Source organism: Schistocerca americana, chromosome 2 (assembly GCF_021461395.2).
Source record: "Schistocerca americana isolate TAMUIC-IGC-003095 chromosome 2, iqSchAmer2.1, whole genome shotgun sequence".
NCBI classification, from domain to species: domain Eukaryota; kingdom Metazoa; phylum Arthropoda; class Insecta; order Orthoptera; family Acrididae; genus Schistocerca; species Schistocerca americana.
The window spans coordinates 76,031,915-76,050,759 of NC_060120.1; the positions used below are offsets into that span (position 1 = coordinate 76,031,915).

At 40.2% G+C, this 18,845-nt stretch overlaps 2 long non-coding RNA genes across 2 annotated transcripts in view; both read right to left on the bottom strand.

The window, feature by feature from the left end:
- Nucleotides 1-2,685: 2,685 nt before the first annotated feature.
- Nucleotides 2,686-18,845, bottom strand: part of LOC124596068 — a 236,909-nt gene continuing 220,749 nt past the window's right edge. The window contains exon 4 of the long non-coding RNA XR_006978277.1: nucleotides 2,686-3,268. This is a non-coding gene — a long non-coding RNA (uncharacterized LOC124596068). The remainder of the gene's footprint in view (nucleotides 3,269-18,845) is intronic.
- Nucleotides 15,898-18,845, bottom strand: part of LOC124596069 — a 57,803-nt gene continuing 54,855 nt past the window's right edge. The window contains exon 3 of the long non-coding RNA XR_006978278.1: nucleotides 15,898-16,113. This is a non-coding gene — a long non-coding RNA (uncharacterized LOC124596069). The remainder of the gene's footprint in view (nucleotides 16,114-18,845) is intronic.

Consider the following 18,845-nt stretch of genomic DNA (forward strand, 5'->3'; position numbering starts at 1 on the left):
ATAAGCGTTGAAGTGGTTTGGTACCCTTTGTGTGAGATTCTACTCTTCCATTTATTGACACAGACATATCTTCCGACAAATAAGCATAGTGTGGGACTGCAGCCATCTTCAGTGAGATTATTCCACATGTCTTGAAGCTAAATTTAACTACACTCCATCTCTCCCTCATTAAAACGAGTGGTTCATATCTCCCAATTATCGCTTGTCTATCTCCTCTGATTGTCTGGGAGAGAAGGACAACTGCGACTTTTATCTAGAGGAAGCGAACTCGATGGCAATTTTAGGTTAGTTTCATGCCTACACATTTGTAAAGCTCGCAGTAAAAAGAACTACATCAATATTAGTCAAACTAAGCGTAAATACTAAAATTATGTAACTACACGATAAAACTTTTCAGCTTACCAGAACAGAGAATGTGATTTTCTTTCAAAACAAACACGATAATAACAGCAACACCTTTGGAACACTTCTGCCCACAAGAGAGCTTCCTCACAAATAACGGTGGCTGCTCTCTAGCGGCGCATTTGTGAAATATGCCACTTGTTCGTCTCACCTAGTGGTCCGACTCTCCCGGAGTTAATCTACAGTATTCTTACTTCGGTATAATAAATACTCTTGATAATAGTTGAAATACTGCAAAAGATTATTATATGGGACAGTATGAAGTAAAAGAATGCAAAGCTTGCGAATACTTCTGCCTGTAGATCAATACAGTGAGAGTGAAAAGTGCAAATCAATAAAACTAAGCTTCTGGTTAACTTTCCTTTTACAGTACGAAAACAGTTTTTTATCCATCTGTATTCCTAGAAATTTCACGCACACAGATTATCATTTCGTTTGTGGCTTTTGACCTCTACTTCGTGTACCTGCAAGTAATTATTATTTATTTCGAATTCTGTAAGAGGAGACGTTAAGGTTTAAGTTGTTTCCTGTGAAACAGTTACAAGCCTCTTCCATTACTCTCCTGGGCATATATGGGTTACATGTGTTTCGGCCCTTTGTTAGCATACTAGTGTCATCAGCTAACACTATAGTTTTTGAAGAGCTCCTTAGTGTCTTAGACAAATGAACAGGAATGGGTCAAGCACTGATCCTTATACGATACCACTTTTAATGTTTCTCCACTGTGAACTTACTCTTATTCACAGTTGCATCATTTGTTAGTGAAACACTCTGTTTTCTGTTGTTAAGATACAAGGAGAATCTTTTAATTGCATACAGTTTTAGTTTCTACAGAAGAATTTTATGTTTTATGAAATCTAAGACACTGGCAAGATTACAGAAAATGGCAACTAGGTAATGCTCTCTGTTCCGTTCTTATACACACCCGTGCCGGCCAGGGTGGCGGAGCGGTTCTTAGCGCTACACTATGGAACAGCGCGACCGCTACGGTCGCAGGTTCGAATCCTGCCTCGGGCATGGATGTGTGCGATGTCCTTAGGTTAGTTAGGTTTAATTAATTCTAAGTTCTAGGGGACAGATGACCTCAGAAGTTAAGTCCCATAGTGCTCAGAGCCATTTGAACCATACACACCCGTAATTGTGCAGAACGTTTCTTGTCTAAACGGACTGAGCAATGTGAGCATATTGTGTTACTTAAATGATGTACTCACTGGTTACATAATAATGTGCAGCACGTTTTTTCAGCAGGATATGTCAACTAACTGTGATTATCACTTAATTTGTAGATCCACGACGAGTTCTTTCCAAAAAACGACGATGTTACAGTTAAGCATGCTGAACCTTGAAAATCTGCTGATAGGAGACAGTTATGTCACATGGAAGTACAAGAAATCAAGAAGGACATAACTGAACTACCTCTTCAATCACTGAAGTGTAAGAAGTCATAAATGTATGATGAAATATGTAGTAGGCTTCTTAGGACCAGCGTGCATTAATATTTTGATGTCGATCACTTGTACTACGTTATTTTCTGTTTACTTGTGGACAGAAAATTCTCTGAGTGTTCTACTGCATTTATTTCCCTTTTTAGTTTACATAATCGACTATATTATCTACTTTCAATTTATTGATTACAAGTGTGCCATTAGTTTTAATGGCTTTAGTCAGATTTTGTTTGTTAGGGGACTTACAAGACGAGAAAAAAAAGGAAAAGGAAAGGATTCAACAAGTCTGTTTGAAGTATCGTTTTATTTGTGAATTTGTCAGTTGTGTGATGTAATTATGTGACTGCACCAGATATTCGGCAGCTATTAGTATTTTACTGAAATTTGAATACGTCAGTATACTGGGGACCTCACTAATATATAAATAATCTTCCGCTGGCAAAACGCATACTGTTTTTAACCTGCAAAAATGTCTCATGTAGACAAAAATATTCTCAAAAAAAAGTTGTTTACTGAATTCCAGAAATAATATTTGTTGCTTGGCAACGTTTCATGTTTTCATGAGCAAAAGTCAAGGTAAAAGAAAAAAGATGAAGAATAAGTACACCTACTTGCTACTTTAGATATTCTTTTTTTCTTATATTTGATTTCAGAGCTTTCATTATATGTAGTCTGCAGATTTTTATGCCACCAACCTGTGCATTGCAATATAAAGAGTATCGTCTCATGATTAGTCAGTTCAATATAAAAAGGATTCTTTGAATTAACATTATTATACATGTTGATGCTACTATCTACAAAAAACAATGAAAAAAGGTTATTAGTAGCAAACGTGTATGTGTTCACTGAAGTGGTTGTTAATTATATTTAAAATAAAATCACATTCCATTCCTATTACAGCCTTTCACAAATCAAGTTGCTTTTGGGTACAAATTTTTTCTCAGGAACTTTGCTCGAGAATACTCAGTAAGTTTTGAATAAATAATCTCATCTTTAGTTTAGTGAATTCTAAATTAATCGGCACAAAAGAAAAAAGTTATTTAATATTCAAATGTTTGGCCTGAGATCTCAAATCCATTTGAGTATTACGTACATTAATAAACTGTGTTATGATTCTTCTCAATACCGATGTGTGTGGGTTATTTTTTATCAAATTTGAAACTGGGTTAATTTATAGGAATGTAAAAGATATCATACAATTTTTGAAACGCGATTTGGAAATTTACATTCATCTGATTCTCTATTTGGCTACAAACTGTCAGTATACCAGTTGGATCAATACACAAATAAACGCTGCTATTACGACAAAAAAAAATGCTGCATTAAAACGTTGAGGTTTTAGGTCTTGTGCTTTCCTCTTCAGGACAGATGCAGCATTAGAACATTGGTTTTATATTTTTCACATGTAGCAATTCTTGAACCTGTAATGAAAGAAGTATTTCTTTTACTATTACATGAAACAAATGTTATGCAATTAATTAGTGATATGCCTAGTGATATTGCATTGATTGTTCTGTCAGTTCTTGGTAGACTATCTCATACACACACAACACTGGTGTAACATTCAGCTATTTTGTAGAATAGTAATTCTACAATATTGTAGAATATTATGCTATGTTATGTTAGTGTAAGTTTCATCCATAATACCTAATTGTATTTATAAATGAACAACTAAGTATCTTCCTGATTAGAAAAATATGAAGTTTATGTAAGATGTAAAAAAATCGACAGTATATTAAGAAAATAAAAGATACTGAAATATAAATAATTTATGAGTATCTTATTAATGACACATCATAAACAACATAGAAAAATAATATGTAGCACACCAAAGACACCATAGCCCAGCCAGTGTAATTTTACCCATTTGATATGGAACATCAAGGATCTGAAATATGTCTACTGTTATGGATGTGACATTTGCTTCTTATGTGTGTTTCGTTAATGGAAAGTTTTATGAAAGGAATCTCAAGGCAAAGATGAGTATTACAATAGATGATTGGCCTGTTTTATTGTGACTGAAAGTAAAATTCATTCGTTGTTAAAAAGTTGTTTAATAATCAGAGCTTTTGGATCCATTCCTATTTTGCAGACAACCCATTTTCTGACTACTAAAATACCAAATTCAGTAAACCTACCATAAAGGTACTTTTATCAGACGTCATCGTTAATTTCTATTGACTTAAAAACTGTAAGTATTTACTTAGTTATCTGTAGTGACAGTTGTTTCGTTCTTTATCTCTAACATCCAAGAATAATTTGTATTGAGACTATGGGGAAGGAACATTACCTCTTTGTTCTTGAAGTATCCTATATACTACTGTTTTTGTAAGTAGCCTGTGTCTTGTGAAACTTGTTGATTTAAGATATCAGACGTTCAGTTTTTCAGTTGTCCATCATTACAACGTATTAGCATTCAATGAAAGATTTAAAATGCACTATGGCATAAAAGCTGAGATGATTGGGATTAAGTTTGATACAGTTTAGTACTCTTGATGGTGTCGACAAACATACATCTATATTGATATACTGTTGGTGCTTCTTTGTTACAAGTATTTCGAGTAGCTGCACCACAAGGAAAATACAACAGTTTTAGTAGTAGATTTGATGAAATGGAAAGGAATTTTTGTGTCAAGAAATTAATGATTTTTCACTGTATGGATGTGGTCCTTCTCGTCTCTCGGCACGTACCGTTATTATTTATGCTTTTTTCATAAAAATATTTTTCAGTTTCCAGTACATGTGATGTTTGCTCATCATTTCGACAAGGAAATTTCGATGAATGCGGCCAGTCAAGTACTGGCTATTTACATAGTTCCTGGAAAAAAAAGCGTACGATCGTCGAAATTTGAAGGTAGTGCAAATAAAAGAGAGCGATCGTTCATTAGTTATCTGGCCTCATAATACGGCCGTCAGATCTCGGCGGACCGCCTTTTTTGAGGGCGCCGGCTGGTGTCCCATTACGGAGCGTTTTGCAGGCAGCCCTGTCCAGGGAGCGCAGTGACATTCTATGGCGCTGTCGAATCTTTCAACCTTGTCACAATGAGAAGAGTACACACATCTTGTAGCGATTGTTTCATCCCAGTAATTACTTCCAACACTCGTTTGTTTATTTATTCCGATTAACTTAATATGGCGGCCATATCGGTAGTATTATAGACGGGTGAAAGCGAAGTGTGGGTGGGGGTATGTGGGCGAGAGAGAGAGAAAGAGCGAGAGTGAGAGAGCAGGGTGGCGGGCGGAGGGAGGGAATTTTGGGCCTCAGGGTGGGGTTAACACGGGCAAAATGTTATTAGGCAATCAGGTACGTGAATACCGCGCGAGCTTACGGGAGCCCTTTGAACTGTCAATAATAAAAACCAAAAAAAGTAAAGCGAGCGCTTGTAGTGAAGGGGGTGTGCGACCCGTCGGCAGTCGCGCGCAACGCCAGGGCCCGTGGTGGGGGCGGGATAGGGGCGGCAGCGGACGCGATGAGGGGAGGGCGACGTACGGGGCGCGCATGTTGTTTTCACAGCCTGACAATGCGATGACGTCACGCGCTCTTCCCCTCCCCCTCGTGATTGGTTTCCAGTCACAAAGAGAGCGCCGCGACGCCACACTCGGGCAGATAGCGAGCTGCGCATGCGCGCCACGCGTCACGGCCGCTTTTTGTTTTGGCTGGTGTCGCCCGCTTCCTGTGCGCGCACACAGAGTCGCGCCGAAAAAGTTTTGGCGCGCTTTCCGATAAGGGCCGAGCACTTGTCAGCAGTGGCAGCACGGCCAGGTGGCCCCAACCTCGCGGCACCCTGCGGAGGATATCTCGTCCAGCAACAGGAAGCGGAAACTGGCGTGTCGAAGCTGCATCTGCGCCAGTTCCGTAACAGTGATGACAATGTTTACACTAAAAAAAAAATTAAAAAAAATAAAAAAAAAGAAGAAGAAAATTGCTACTGCCAGAACATTCAGCTTCTACGACACTAATTTTTTTTTATCAGTGTCAATACTTGTCGTGGTTATGGCACTTTTATTTTTCATTTATTTATTATCTTTGGTCCACTGAGGCCATCTGAACCAAAGTTACTCTGTCAGACAACATGTCACTTCGTACAGAAACATAAGAAAAATAATAATAAAAAATGAAACAAAAAATGAAAAGATGATGGTTTGTATGAATAAGAAGTGAATTTCAACGAAAGGCTCTAAACTGCTGTGAGGACTTGCAAAACGTAATAAACGAGTGAAACCGTGAGGCTCTCTTAACCTTAAATTTGAAAATATCATTCACATTTCTCAGTCGTGCTGGAAGTCTATAGGAAACTGGACCTGTTCAATAACGCACGCTGTTTTGTTGCTGGCTGAAATAATTCTCATCTGAGTAAACATTACTTTCCTATCTATAGTTCTCTCTCCTATTGAATGAGTTCATGTTATTAACCACAAATCCCATGAGGGAGTGTATGTCGACAGAACGCAGAGTTACAATTCAAACACACCAGAACAATGCAAGTGCCTCAACTGACACCCGTGACTGTCACCATCGCCTTCTTCTAGGCAAAGAGAACACTCTCAGTTACCTAAAGAGATTCCACAAAATTCAGTGATGGAGACAGCTGAAGTCTTTCACTTGTCCTTACTGAACAGCTTAAAAGCTGTTTAGAGCTGGAGTTAATTTCAGCACATTTGAATTACCACTCCTTTTAACACTAATGTATGTATTTATGTGTCATACTCCCAACAACACAACTTCATTTAAAAAAAGGTAAAACTGGACAAGTCATGGTTCAAACACAAACATTAAGCTGTTAAGATCTGTCTTACAGTTTCATTAGCCAGCGTGCTTATCCTTATGTTTGTGTTTGAACCATGACTTGTCCAGTTTTACCTTTTTTTAAATGAAGTTGTGTTGTTGGGAGTATGACACATAAATACATACATTAGTGTTAAAAGGAGTTTACTCCTACCTGGCCTTGACCAAACACAAAGATTTTGTGCCAAGGAGGCCTCAGTCTTCTCATGTACTTTCAGTAGAACTTAAGTCCTGCATTTAAGTCCTCTAAACATTGAACTCTGTGTGTGAACAGAATGAAAGTGATTGCACATAGAAATAATAGACTGATCTCTGACCACAAAGATAATAGACAAGAAGCTGCGGCCTCTTGTTTTTTTATTACTCATGATTATTGACAGTTTTAAGATGGCTGAATTGGATGAAATTGTTAATGAAACAACAAAAGAAGATAAAAGAGGAACGTTTGAGCAATGGCATCTTAATTTCAACTAATATAATAATACAAACTCGTGTGAACGACAGCAGTACATAAACAGATGGAAGATAACGTGAAAATGATCGAATCGTGTGATATATTGATTTTAATTCCTGATCTATTGAGTGTTAATCGTCGGTGGCCACAATACTATAAGAAACCAACACTACATTAGTGGAAACAATGAAACATTCTCCGCCCTGATCTGAACAAGTTACATTTAAGCCTTCGAATACATGGAATTTAAGTTCTCTTCATAATGTGAAAGGCTGTGTAATGACTTCATCTTGCGTACACTGCAATGTATATCAAACATTTAAGCTTTGACAGCCTAACTGTATGAATGGTGTTCCTTTCCATAACACCTTAGCATATCCAGATGGCAGTGTCGCCATCAAAACCAAGAGAGCAGTGAATATTCAGCAAGTACTATCATATATATTTACCATGGATGACAAGAAGTGATTTTCTGCCAAGCGGTTGTTAACTGGAGCGACATGGCTGGAGCAGCGACGTTACTGGAGAAGACTGAAGGTTGTTAAATCTGTAACTGTGAAATGACTGACTTCGTATGGATTAAAAATCACAGTTTGTGTTTGGTTTATTATGTGTTTGGATATTCTAAAAGTTTTAAATAATATTACTTCTGTAATATTGTTAGATACCTCGAAAAACATACGAGATGAACTGTTTTATATGAATACATTAAGCCACTGTTGAGTTTGGAAAAAAATGCTTTTAGATCAAAAAATATGATTTTAGTTGAGAATAACAATACCATAAACAATAATAATTTTTGCAGAATTTTTACAGCAGAATTGTTAAATACAGTTATGTTCATGCACTATAAACCTCTTAAATAAGTCTCAATTGGGTTTTGAAATGAGAAGTTTTATAATACAAATGTCCAAGAATAAATGTCTGAATTGAATCAAACAAGTGAACCAGACGGTAAACATTTTTTTTTCTAAGTTTTCTCAAAAGAAGAGTCAGTGGAATTACGCTCTTTTAACAATTCATGTTTCATTTCTACATTATAAGTAACATTCCCTTTACGTTTCTCACATCGGTTGGTTTTGTGAAACTGATAACGTATGGTTAATATACGCAGGGCCCTTGACTGTAAGGACTCCACAGTATTTAAAGCTTTAGACGCTACTTCTCGAAAGACACGATCAGTGAAACCGTCCTCTCCATGTTCACAAACTGCTGCAGCCTCCTCATCTGATTTGTTAGGAATATTGTCTTTGTGTTGTTCTTGGGAGAACGTAACTTAATTCGGGTTATTGTTGTGCTTGGTGAGAGTGTCTGTAATACTTATGTTGCCATAAAAACGTTAGGATAGAAGACCAGACAGGAATTCGAATCCTGCTCCACTTGATTATTGGTCTGTTTTTGGTCACATAGCCATGTTAGGATATTTCGCTGTGTCGCTGCTGTTTCGACGAAGTGCTTGTTTCTTAAGGCGAATAGGAACAGGAGGTTAAACGCGTACCTGGAACACAATTATGATTTTTCATTTTCCATGTCGGATTTGGAAACCCTGCTCATAGGATTTTCAGGCCTCTCAGCAAGGGGTATCGAGTGCAGTGTTACTTTCAAAAGTCACTCTCATCTGTTGGAACGAGAGATGTGGCGCAGAGGTTAGCAGTGGTTAACACTGTGGGACTCACATTTGCGAGTACATGGATTTAAATCCGCGTCAGAGCATCCAAAATTTAGGTGTTCGGTGAGTTCCAAAAATCACTCAGGCCAATGCCGGGATGGTTCCATTGGAATGGCACGGCCGATCTCGTTACCCATCCTTGAAACATTCCTAGCTTGCGCTCCACCTCTAATGACCTCGATGTCGACGGGACGTTTAAACCCCAATCTTCCTTTCTTTCATCTCTTGGCAGACGAAAGCAGTGAACATGATATACAATTAATAATTCTGTTGCGTAACACTACTAGTTGAATGGGCTGCTTAATTGCAATAGACATATTCATGTTACCAGATTAAAAGCAACAATGATCCTGTTGAGAAATAATTTACAGCTATTTCGAGCAGAACCGCTTCAGTGGAAAAAAATCTTCGTTTACAGCAGAAAAAATACGAACCGCGATGTCAAAGTGATTGAACCTCTGCTTAGAGGCGTAGAACTGTTAAAAAGACAGAAACTTCTATTATCAGACATAATCGTGTACAATGTATAGATCAATAACCAATTTTGACATCTTCTCTTATTATCAGTTACAATCGTGTACGACGTATAGAACAATAATCGGTTTTGGCATCTTATTTGTCATCTACGCAAAGAAGATACAGCACATAATGTATAGAGCAATAACCAATTTTGACACCTTCTGTTATTATCAGTTACAATCGTGTACGACGTATAGAACAACACCCGGTTTTGATATCTTATTTGTCATCTACACAAAGAAGATACAGCACACAATGTATATAGAAATAACCAGTTTTGACGTCTTCTGTTGTTTATCAGTTACAATCGTGTACGACGTATAGGACAATAACCGGATTTGACATCTTATTTGTCATCTACACAAAGAAGATACAGCACACAATGTGTAGAGCAATAACCAGTTTTGACATCTTCTGTTATTATCAGTTACAATCGTGTACGACGTATAGTTCAATAACCGGTTTTGACATCTTATTTGTCATCTACACAGAGAAGATACAGCACACAGCACCTTACTACTGAGTAATTGCAAATATATAGCGCAAAACACGAAATAATTATAAATGTTAGGTGATGGTAACAGATAGTGAATCATCTGATAATCGCTGTGCTCTACCTATCCGTCGAAAATATAAATAAAATATTAAAAGGGTTTGGAACCATTATTACTGGTGTCTTGCGATCCGTTGTACGACAGATAATAATGAGTTTTCCAAGAAGCCTAAACATTTCTTACGAAAATCTTTTCATAGACTTGTCTGTCTTGCAACAGATTACATACGAAATACAGATGTGACTACGAGGGGCGTTCAGAAAGTAAGCTCCGATCGGTCGCGAAATGGAAACGACTATGAAAATCCGATAAAGCTTTGCACAGATGTGTTGGGTAGTGTCTCTAGTATAACCCCAGTTAGCATCACGTCGCTCTTCTCATTTCTGAGCTCGCAGTGAGTGCGTAAAGATGTCTAGAAAATAGTGTCTGCCGCCAAGTACGACGGCCTGGTGAGAAATTTCGCCTGAAGCTATGCAGCTAACATTACATAACTGTCGTGCTGTTTCGTCTTCACGACAATTCTCAGCCACATTCTGCAGGGGCAATGAAGATGCTCCTGCATCGTTTTCAAATGGAAATGTTAGATTACCCACAACACAGTCCGCAATTGTCTCCCCCTGAGTTTCATCTCTGGTCATATGAATCGCTGTCTTTGAAGACAACATTTTGACACAGACAACGAGGTGTAGGCCAGCGTGGAGAATTGGCGGAAAGCACTGGCGGCTGCCTTCTATGATGAGGCTATTGAAAAGTTGGTACAACGCTATGACAAAAGTCTAAGTCAGAACGGCGACTACGTAGAGAAGTAGCTGAAAGGTGTAGCTAATTGTTAGAAGTAAAACATTTCTGATGTTCACTGTGGTTTCAATTTGGCAATCAATCGGAGCTTACTTTCTGAACAGGCCTCGTATTTCCTCGCAAATACCTGTTTACAGAGTCCCAACGACCAGTTTTACAGTTATGCCTCTACAAATACTCTACAGCCGGTAATATAGGGTGACACTGCAGGTGAGGACAACATTCAGGAATATGACAGGAAACGTCGTTCGAAGCAAAAAATTTCAAATGGACGTATGCCATGTTCCGAATGGTTTCCGAGATACAACATATTTAATGTACAATTGCTTTTCGGCTAGTGGCGCGTACGTATATGTCTTACTCGCCCAACGGGACAGAATTACTTGTCTTTTTTTTTTTTTTTTTTTTTTTTTTTTTTTTTGATAAGTCGTTTCCTGAACGTCTTAGAACGTTCCTTGGACCACACGGACTGTAATGTACTTCCAGCATGACGGAGATCCTCCACATTATACATGCCAGCCGCACTTACCCTGGATAGGTCCTGGTAGTAAAATTAACTGGCCACTAAGATCGCTGTATCTTATGCCATCAGAATTTTGTTTAAGGTGTTGGATGAAGTCTGAGGTTTACAAACGAGCCGTGAAAACGCGAGATGAAGTAATTGGTCGCATTACCGCCTGTGCTCCCCTCCCCTCATTGTGGAAACTGCAGAGACATTCATTCAAGCATTATGAGAGCACAAATGCACACAAGTTGGCTGCAGGATACTGAAACGTATATTGTGAACCGTGCAACAGCTGTAATGTGACGTGCACGATATGATCATGCTCAGAGATGAATATATTATTTATAGGTATTTTTCAACTGATACTTTATAAAACGCATGCTTTAATGTTTGCTAACTATTGTACATACACTATGTGATCAAAAATATCCGGACACCGCCCCCCCCCCCCCCCACAAAAAAAAACGTTTTTCATATTAGGTGCATTGTGCTGCCACCTACTGCCAGGTACTCCGTATCAGGGAACTCAGTAGTTATTAGAGATCGCGAGAGAACAGAATGGGACGCTCCGCGGAACTCACGGACTTCGAACGTGGTCAGGTGATTGGGAGTCACTTGCGTCATATCTCTGTACGCGAGATTTCCACACTCCTAAACATCCCTAGGTCCGCTGCTTCCGATCTGATAGTGAAGTGGAAACGTGGGGGGACACGTACAACACAAAAGCGTTCAGGACGACCTCGTCTGTTGACTGACAGACGCCGTCGACAGTTGAAGAGGGTCGTAATGAGTAATAGGCAGACATCTATCCAGACCGTCACACAGGAATTCCAAACTGCATCAGGATCCACTGCAAGTACTATGAAAGTAAGGCGGGAGGTGAAAAAACTCGGATTTCATGGTCGAGCGGCTGCTCATAAGCCACACATCATGCCGGTAAATGCCTCGCTTGGTGTAAGGGGCGTAAACACGTGACGATTGAACAGTGGAAAAAACGCTGTGTGGAGTGACGAATCACGGTACACAATGTGGCGATCCGTTGGCAGGGTGTGGGTATGGCGAAACCCGGTGAACGTCATCTACCAGCGTGTGTAGTGCCAACAGTAAAATTCGGAGGCGGTGCTGTCACGGTGTGGTCGTGTTCTTCATTAAGGGGGATTGCACCCCTTGTTGTTTTGCGTGTCACTGTCATGGCACAGGCCTACATTGACGTTTTAAGTACATTCTTGCTTCCCACTGTTCAAGAGCAATTCGGGGATGGCGATTGCTTCTTTCAGCACGACCAAGCACCTGTTCATAGTGCACGGCCTGCGGTGGAGTGGTTACACGACAATAACATCCCTGTAATGGACTAGCCTGCACAGAGTCCTGTCCTGAATCCTGTAGAACACCTTTGGGATGCTTTGGAACGCCGACTTCGTGCCACGCCGCACCGACCGACATTGATGCCTCTCCTTAGCGCAGCACTGATAAAGAAAGCGCTGCCATTCTCCAAGAAACATTCCAGTACCTGATTGAGCGTATGCCTGCGAGAGTGGAAGCTGTCATCAAGGCTAAGGGTGGGTCGACCTCATACTGAATTCCAGCATTACCGATGGAGGGCGCCACGAACTTGTAAGTAATTTTCAGCCAGGTGTCCGGATACTTTTGATCACATAGTGTATGTACAAGTGTAAAACTGACAAGATATGAAGTTATAACGAAAATAAATAAGAGAATACGTTAACTGCGTTCTGGTTTGAAAAAGAATTTGGAATAAGGGATATGTCCATGTAAAGTTTCTCGCTTCAGATGACCGTTTCTGTCAAATAACTGGGTACTGCCTCTTTCTAATGGGACAGTCTGTTGCTCGCTCACGGCCGCTAAAGTCTGAAGTTACTACAAACAGCGTGCTCAAAGACGTTAACGAATCATTCTTTCTAGGGTATATCCACATGCGGGAAGCGGAAACCACTTCATGGCCTCTGTTACCTGCGTTATAGTGATTCATAGAGTAATAGAGATAGCAAGTCATAACTTTCAAATGGCTATGTGTCACATCTCCACCGTCCAGTCATATTAACGTGACTACCGTCTGTGTTCGACGTCAACATGCAAGAAACACTCACATGCGGCAGGTGGCAGCAACAGCAATGGAGGATATATAAGGTATGTCGGAAGGACGCGGGAAACAGTGCAATCGTTGACGCAATGCGGAAACGGAGCATTTACCTAACGTCCAATAGGACATGATCATTAGCTTTCGGGCCAAGGGTGGAAGCGTACCAGCAACGGCTGAGTCTGTTCGCGTGCCGCCGCCGTTAAAGTGTACCCTACGTGGCAAAATGGTGCTATCTAAAACCGACGCCAAGGTAACCATGGTGCACTACGGACTGTAGATAACAGTGGTTATCGACAGTTGAGGAGATATGACAGGCGAATAGACGTGCAACTACTGAGCAACTGCCCACCCAGATGAACCATGGAACTCTCGTCCGTTCAGCGGAAGTTGCTGCGCTCGGGACTCCACACCAGCAGCCTGGTTCATGCACCCATGATGACTGTTGTCCAGCAGCGACTAAGGCTGGAGTTTGCCCGCCAGTACCGCAACTGAGTGGTGACAGGTGGCGTTTTATGTTACCTTGCACAGATGGCTGTTAGCGTGTAAGGCGTGAAACGTCGGAAAACAAAACACCTGCAACTGTCGTCGGAAAGGTCCAGACCTGACGAGGGAGCGTTATGGTCTGGGGAATGTTTTCGTGTCATTGTGTGGGAGATCTCGTCATAGTGGAAGGCGCAGTAGACCAACACCAATGTGCATCTATCCTCGGGTGACATGTTCATCCCTATATGCAGTTCGTTTTTCACGGTATAATGGCGCCTGTCAGGAGAAGACTGCAGTGAGTCACACACTTCTCATTGTATGTTCGTGGCTCGAAGAGAACTAGGGTAAGTTTACCGTACTCCCCTGGCCACCAAAGTCTGGGGTTTAAACACAATAGAGAATCTGTGGGTCGACCTCGCTCAGGAACTACGCGCCACGGTTCCTCAACCAAGTAACTTAGCGCAGCTGACCACGGTCTGGAGTCGCGATGGCTCACCATCCCTGCCGGTACTACCAGAACCTCAGTGACTCTCTTCCTGCACGGCTATCTACGCTTTTGGCAAGTGATCGCGTTAATGTGACTCGTCAGTCTACATGCTGCCACATTGATACAGTGGTATGATTTACTTCCAAATTATAGTTCTAATAATGGAAAAGTATTTAGTGCAATATATAAGTCAGCTTCTTGCATAGATATAATTTCGTAAAAGCCGTAGTAAAATTCCTATCGCCACGCGGGGTAGCCACGCCTTCTTAGGCGTCTTGTCACGGTTCGCGCGGCTCCCCACGTCGGAGGTTCGAGTCCTTCCTCGCGCTTTGGTGTGTGTGTTGTCCATAGCGTAAATTAGTTTAAGTTAGATTAAGTAGTGTGTAAGCCTAGGGACCGATGACCTCAGCAGTTTGGTCCCATAAGACCTTACCACAAATTTCCAAATGTACGATCTTCCTATAAAATTGACATTCACTTTAAGTAGAAAATGAAATCGGAGGAGAGGTTTGTGTTAACCCGTGGTGAATGAGAGTCTTTTGTCGCTCATCAACCAAGGAGGTCAGTGGGAAGACAATGCATTCGTTTCGGGATGACAGCGGTTCAAATTCGCGTGCGCCAGTCTTCATCTTCATATTTGGTGATTTCCCTAAACCGTCTAATACAGGACGTTGAATCTTAATATCCCATGTTTTTTTTCCTGTTCTTCATTTCCAATTCCCGCTTCTTCATTCACATGGCGTGAAACACACGTCCACACAACCCCCCCCCCCTCCACAACACACACCTATACACCTACATGCCCACCCACTCAAACACACACTACCCACATGCCCACCCACCCACACAGCCACCCATCCTCTGACCCACCCATCCAACCGCCCACCCACCAACACACACACACACACACACACACACACACACACACACACACACACACAAACACGCATTATATTATAAAAGTCTTCGATCTGAAGTCCACACCACAACACACAAAAGAGAAGCTGAGAGGTGAGGGAGAAAGAGAGAGAGAGAGAGAGAGAGAGAGAGAGAGAGAAAGATACGAGGAAAGAATAGTTTCAAAGTTTCAAACATGAGGAGCGAAAGGCTCGTTAAGTGTATGCAGAATTAAGAAAAGGAGGGTAAACAAGAAACTAGCGTAAGAAGACTAAGTTACAAGTGGGGGGACCTAGGATTTTAGAAGAGCTTGAGAGATGATGATGGGGTTGCCATCAACCATATCAGTGTCTAGCGGGATGTCAGTGTCCTCTTCCTCCTCCTCTCCAGTCAATGTCCTTCACATTATCCTTAAATGACTGCATATTCTTGTAGCTTCATTACTATAGCGTTTCAAAGGAAAATGTTCGAAATAGCTCCACGTTGTTTCGGCCACAAGACAGTCATAATTACTTTCCAGGAAAACTAATATCTTCCGTAACGTACTGATAGCTCTCTCCTGTAGGGACGCATTTTTGTACTTCTGGCCGCCTTGGAACTTATACCACAATATTATAGGAAAACATTCTTCTCTTCCTCCTAATAACAGGACAACACTTTCCAATACCCATCCATCTGTCACGTCGTGCTCGAGTAATATGTTAAACAAGTGGAATTTTCGCTGTAACTGGGATAAGCAATTAACTTTTTGCTATCATTGGGCCAGTAATGAATTAAAACTTACCCATTTTGTTTAATTTCCTGACAATAACGTCCTTCACGGCAATTCTATTTCTCACTTCGTCTGGTACTGTGTCATCTCATCAACTATTGAATGTTTCCGTCCTTGACAAATCGACTGTGTTTGAACATTACGGATACAGCTTGTGAAAACTCAATACGTAGCTGGGAAGACATCTTCAGAGTTTCACATACCCATTTTCGAAGGACGTCTTTTTACTTTCTCTGGTAATCTGAAAGAGAAAGAGAAATGAAGTGCATTAAACACATTGTTATAGCACCTCAAAATACTGTCAGTTTTTTTGAAGTTACATGATTTATTAAGGAAGTGTTATTTCAATAAAACATGCAGTTAAAGCCATTGATCAAAGTTTCATATATTTGGTTTAAATTTTCATTGCGTCGTGAAATGTGTATCAAAATTAACCCTAATGATATATTAAATCGATCAGGAATCGAATACGAACGATTATTCTTCAAGGGCAACAATGCTCCAGCTGAGCCATCCAAATTCCTCACTCTCTCCCTTGACCGCTTTCCTTGATTGGCATCCTGCGAGACAGAATGTGACGAAGAAAAGCCTAATACAGTCCAAAAATCAATCTATTAATCTGTACCAAAATGTATGTGACAAACGTATCGTCTTAGTAAATTAGATATCCTTTGTGAACCTCTGAATTCGTATTCCAGTTATCAAATTAATTTAGAAACTTGTTTTTCTCCAGCCTTTCAGTTAGTCTCGCAAGAATAATAAGGTATCTATTAAAGAGAAAAAGAACATCTGACTAGGAATTTCCAATACTTAATCTGTCCTAAATTAACTGAAAATTCCAAACGTTGCAAAACCTCACTATAATGTTTAAAGTGTTATGAGTGTCAATCGTTATTTCGGAAACAATAAAACGCATCTGAAAAAGTATATATGCGGTGTTTATTCTTTCAGGCTTGTCACAAAGAATTTTTTAAATTTATTTATCGAAATGTTGATTTCCCCACACAAAATTATATGAGAAGTCGGGATATAAGTTTTCTTCTTTGCTCTAAGTTAGTCACAAAATATGTTCCTCTTTACTCATAGGTTATTCAATTTATCCAAGAGCTCTACTAATTACCAATATCATTGCTGTGTCATACACAGAACAGAAGCGGAACATCAAATTTGTACCTCATACTACTTGAAGTTACTTTCCGAATATAATTCAGCTGTAAGGAAATGTGAGAATGAAGTTGTACCACGAGACACAATGACCTGGAAAAATATTTGAGGTACCAAAAAAAAAAAAAAAAAAAAAAAAAAGGTAAACAGAATATGATTGAGAGCTTGACAAATATTTTTATGGAATTGGATTAGAAGACATGGAATAAATACCATTAGCAGTAGAACGAGAAATATTCTAGAGAAATGAAAGTTTCTCGTTTAAACATTAAACAGAGTAGAGAAATGTTACTTTTATTTTCTATGCAAAATTCTTTGTCACATGAAAAATATCTCCCTTACGCTCTGCAGACACTTATCACATTTTAAAATACTCGTATATCGATAAAGATGGTGCTAGATAGCCCAGTACATCTATTCTTTAAGTTCGAGAATCCAGCAAATCGTTTGCCTCCAGCACAGAATCTGCACGAATCTGTAATGTTTTAAAGTGACTTGTACATTTCCATAAGAATTTGCACCTGTAATTGACATCTGAAATATAGTAAAATAACCCCACAGCTACAAAAGAATATTGCTGCAAATCCAGTTTACTTTTCCTGTTTGTAGTAATTAGTATGTGCTTCAGCTATTAATTGTAAATAAACGGAAGAACTGCAAGGCACTGGATGCTGAAACTGTTGTGTCTAGACAAGACAGCCTAGACACAATGAGAGGAAGCCGAAAGGCACGCGCTAAGTTAAAGCAGGATGGCGTGAGGTCTGAAACAGGATACGTAATGAATGCTATGAAGAAAAGTACGTAGCTTCTGGAATACTTAACTTTAATCCATCCTTTTGGTACATCTGGAGATTGTGGCGATACAAGTGAGACTCTTTAGATACATGCAATGGTACTAATGGCGCCTTGCTAGTTTGTAGCCATTGACTTAGCTGAAGGCTATTCTAACTATCGGCTCGGCAAAGGAGCGAGGCTTCGTCAGTATAGTCGCTAGCTACGTCGTCCGTACAACTGGGGCGAGTGCTAGTCCGTATCTCGAGACCTGGCTTGTGGTGGCGCTCGATCTGCGATCACACAGTGGCGACACGCGGGTCCGACATGTACTAATGAACCGCGGCCGATTTAAAGCTACCACCTAGCAAGTGTGGTGTCTGGCGGTGACACCACAGAAACTATGCTCACTAGTGTGGAAGAAACGACTGTTGTTGGAAACTGGGAACCGTGTGTTCCATGTGTAAGCCACTGAAACGTAACCTAGTGCTTAACAAACGAGGTGATTATTAATTTAGTGAGTGGTAAAAATCGAAAATTATATTGATTTTATCAATTTTAAACAAATTGGATGCTTCAATTTCAAGCTTTTCCGCAAGTTTAAACAGTCTTCTTGTTAAAGGGATTACTTCCGGTTTCGTTTGGTCAAAAATGTTTTCACCTACATCTCTACTATGTAAGTAGTCCTGCTATCTGTTATGGCGTAGTAACATTGTGCTCCCTGAATTCTGAATTCTGGAATTTTCGAAAATGAGTGCGCCTTTTCTCTGCCGGGGGCACTGTCCTGCTTTCAACGCCAGCATACTGCCCAAGCATTACTGGTCACACACAGAGTGTGTGTGTGTGTGTGTGCGTGTGCAGGGGATCCTTTTTGGGGCTACTGTTGTGATCGAGAGAGCTCCGTGTTTGTTAATCAGTAACTTCCGTGGCGGAAAATATTGCTATTAGTAGGTAATTGAAAAAGGCTTTCGCTGTCAGTGATTATCTGTTAAATTAATGTGGAAGATGCAACACAGAAATGCTTACTTCGGTATTAAT